The 3,926-nt window shown below is 38.5% G+C and overlaps 1 pseudogene; it reads right to left on the bottom strand.

The window, feature by feature from the left end:
• Positions 1–744: 744 nt before the first annotated feature.
• On the bottom strand, positions 745–2,969 carry LOC106316530 (annotated as a pseudogene).
• Positions 2,970–3,926: the final 957 nt, after the last annotated feature.

Below are 3,926 nucleotides of genomic sequence, written 5' to 3'. Positions count from 1 at the left end.
AATAATTTTATTTACAACTGATTTTTAATACCTTTAAAATAATTGAATTATCATCTCCAATCTTAAAAATAAATCGACCTATAAATAGGTAATTTTTGGTTTAGTGATAAAATAGTTTTATCGATCTAACTATATTTACAATCATGTAAAAAAATCAATTTTTAAGCTATAATATCTTTCACTTTTTTGTGTATTCTTTGCATTAATATCTTTCCATAGACATCTTTACTTACCATTTTTCTTTCTCGGCCGCCTTGAAATCTTCTCGAAAAACCCTTCGATGAGACTGTTAAACTCATGTTGTGAAACTCAAGGAGGGAGAATTAATAATAGAGTGACTTTCTCTAATTTATTAACTTTGATACTCAACTTTGACGAACTCTACGTCCCAATTATTGAGCTCAGTGTTGCCATAAAGATAGATAGCATCGTCATACAAATCTTTCGTTGCTATGCATCTCTGTTGTTGTTGTTTTTATGAAAATACTCTTATATTCTATGTATGTAATGATAACTGTTAGCTAAACATTGTTCTATTAGAGAACCGTGAGGATACGCGTTGTACGTTAGAATCATTGCAATCAAGAAACTGTTGAAAAAGCTTGAAACTGAGAGAGAATCTGTTGATGTAAAGTTTTAGGATATTGTGAGAAGTCTTTCTCATCTTCTTCTCGTAAACCAGAGAACCAATACCATTGATAAGTAGCTTAACCTTCTTGGATATTCATGTGTAGGAGCTGTTCGTCAGTTGTCACTCTGGTTTGAGTGAGAAACTGAGAATTAGTCTTTTATCAGTAATGGGACAGCTCTATAAACTATGAGTTGAAAAGAGTTAATCAGGATCCAGTGATTCCAGAGTAGAAAAAAAACAAATTTTGATGGAAAACCATTTTCCCGTTGGTTCTTGCCAGCTTGGATATGATCAGATAGTGAAATATATCCTCCTTTTCCTCCTTCTCCTCTCTTTCCTTATCAGTTCCAAGTCCAGTTTCTCCAGCTTGGCTGTAACTGAGCACCATATACTTTCCAATAGGAATTATACCAAGACTTGTTTTCTTCTTGTGAATCTGAGAGGAAAAATATACAAAACCAAATAATCATCAAGTTAGTTTCTTGCTTTGTCTGAGGCGTCCATGGAATAGTTTCTTATACCTATGTGAGTCTCTTCTTCAGTTTAGAACATTAAGCTGTTGCATTCTTCTTGTTCTGTTTTGTTTTTTCAGTGCTTCCTTTTATTTGGTCTCTCTCTCTCTCTTGATGTATTTCTTTCCACAACTCTCCTCATCTTCTCTGTCTTGGCGTGTGCAGCTTCTTCTGCTCTCATCTTGTCTTGTTCCTTTGTTATTGCTTTCTCTTCAGCCAATTTAAGCTTGTCATATGAAATCTCTCGGTTTGCTTTTTCGTAACTGTCCCATTTAAGTTCTACTTCGTCACTTCCTCCTTCCCTTGCAACTTCTGTAATGTTCTCTGACCACAACGAAGTGAGCTTCTCCCTTAATGACTTGGATCTTGACCTTACAGCCCAAACTTTTTCATTAAAGCTCTCATCTTCTCCTCGGTTTCGTCACTGCAAGAGACAAACTCAGAATTTTTAACTGTGGTGTATCTACACTAATATGTTAATAATATATGTAAAAATGAATTGTGAGCCGGCATGCACACTAAGACGCACCATACATTCCTGCATAGAAGTGTGCTTAGACGTTGTGAGTATTCACTATTCAGGTTTGGTTTTGGAAGACCAATGCATTTAAACATTGTAGAGGTTGCACATATGATTACTGACTTGTAGGTGCTCGCCGTCGGTGTCTTTCTTGTAAGCTTAAGAGACTGTCATTTGTAAATTACGGAGGTATTATCCGGCCATTCCCTGCAATATTCATTCATAGAATGAGTTGATAGAGAAGATATTTATGTGAAACATATTAGGAGTTTGGGAATCTTTCTGATAGCCAGGTTTATAAAAGTGATAACAACGAAAGAAGCTAAAAATAAACAGAATTACCTCAATAGCAGCATGAGATATGTAAAGGAGCCTGATGAAACCGAAACCAGTTCATGGTATCAGGATCCTTACATTATCTGAAATGAAGAACTGTGAGAATATTACTCATATGCGTACAACCATTCTTTTCCCTACAACAAAGGACATATTAATTAAAAGATTCTACTTCAGGATTAGAACGTATCACAAAAAAATCTGTTCATCCACATCTTGTAAAAACCGAACCTTAGTTGCCGTACGTACCAATACGTTAGAGTAAAATTACCATTACCACCAAGAGATATACTTGCATGGTCAAGGTTTCCAATGAAAAGTTTAGCACCAACATCCAAGCTCTTCGTATCTTGAGAATTTCAATCCAAGAAACAAAGTGTTTCTTGGATTGAAATTCTCAAGAGTGATAGTTCCGTAAGAATTTCTTAATAAACAAAATATAGGATGCTCCAGAAACAAAGACGATACCTTTGTTAACGCGTATAGACTCCCCATGGAGCCTAACCTTAATTGACTGCAGAGAAGACATTACCATTTCAGCCAACAAAGAAGATCAGGACTCTTCCTTGCTTCAGAGCTCAATGAATCCATATAATTTTTTTCGGGACAAAGAAAACTTGCAGAGAAGAAACAAATTTATACTCAAGAGCTCCAAGCAGTTACCTTTGATTGATAATGAATCATGCCATTGTTTATCACCATGTATCCTGGCCTTAGCTTTGTCCCACTCTCCATTAATGATCTCTTCTCTCTATCCTCTTCACCACCATCAATGGCTTTCTCTTTATCCTTCACCGCTTTCATCCTCCTCCTTTCTTCTGTCGCAGCTTTCCTCCTATTGTGCCGATATCGTTTCCGACGATTGTCTTTCATCCAGGAAGTCTTAGGCTTCCTCTCATAGGCGATAGCTCATAGCGAGAGGAGTTTGTCACTGTGTTCTGCAAAAGATTTAAGAGTTAATATGATTGTGATGAATGATGAAATCTTCAGAAGCAAGACTCACCTATTTATATATGTAGATTCACCGTCTGAAAGCAAGGTACGTTTTTGATTTCCCATTGCAATAGGAGGAAGAAATCATGTATGTTGATCGTGGTGACAATCAAACGGATGCAATCGAAACCCATCGAGTTGATTTGTCATGTCGACTGCAGCTTTCGAACGGCGGACTACAAAGAACGGGATGAAGACACGCGGGTTGAGAGGGTTAGGTCACTTGTTATCAGCCTGGGTTTTATGAGCCGCGACCACGACCTCCTCGAGCGCCGCCTCTATTTCCTCCATTCCCACCTCTGTTTGCCGTTGAACGTTCTTCCCATCAGTCAGGAAATCCGACCAACTGCCAACAGTTTGTTTTATCGTGACATGTTCTTCTACAGTGAGTGCACTGTGATCGTCTTCCAAAACCGGCAGAGTTAGTGTGAGAAGCAGTTTGCTCTTCTTCTATTTTAGCCAAGAACCCAGTTGCATTCTGCTGTGATTCTCGTTCCTTGGCAGAGTTAAGACGCTCCTCTTCTCTGATGACTTTCGCATATATCTCTCTAATATCTAGCTCTGAGTCGGAAGAGATGATCGACTGACAAATTCCACCGAAACAGACCTCACTCAAACCCATAACAAACTGATGCATCTTCTCTGCTTCTCTGTCTCAGGAGCTGTTGCACAAGTGTAACTTGGAAGAGGCGAGTACATGTCCAACTCCTCCCATAGCTTGGACAGACGCCCAAAGAACTCAATCACTGATGGTCCATCCTGACGACATGATGCTAGCTGTTCCTTTAGGTGATGTACGCGCACCTTGTTTCCTAAAGAGAACCGTTTGCGGAGATTTTCTCATAGTTTGTGAGTCTTGAACAAACGTAATTGTAGACCGCACTCGCGGTTCAATAGACGTACGAATCCTTCCCACAGTCATTGAATTAACCGA

The sequence above is a fragment of the Brassica oleracea genome, chromosome C9 (assembly GCF_000695525.1).
Source record: "Brassica oleracea var. oleracea cultivar TO1000 chromosome C9, BOL, whole genome shotgun sequence".
Classification (NCBI taxonomy): Eukaryota; Viridiplantae; Streptophyta; class Magnoliopsida; order Brassicales; family Brassicaceae; genus Brassica; species Brassica oleracea.
This window is presented reverse-complemented; position numbering and strand designations above follow the sequence as displayed.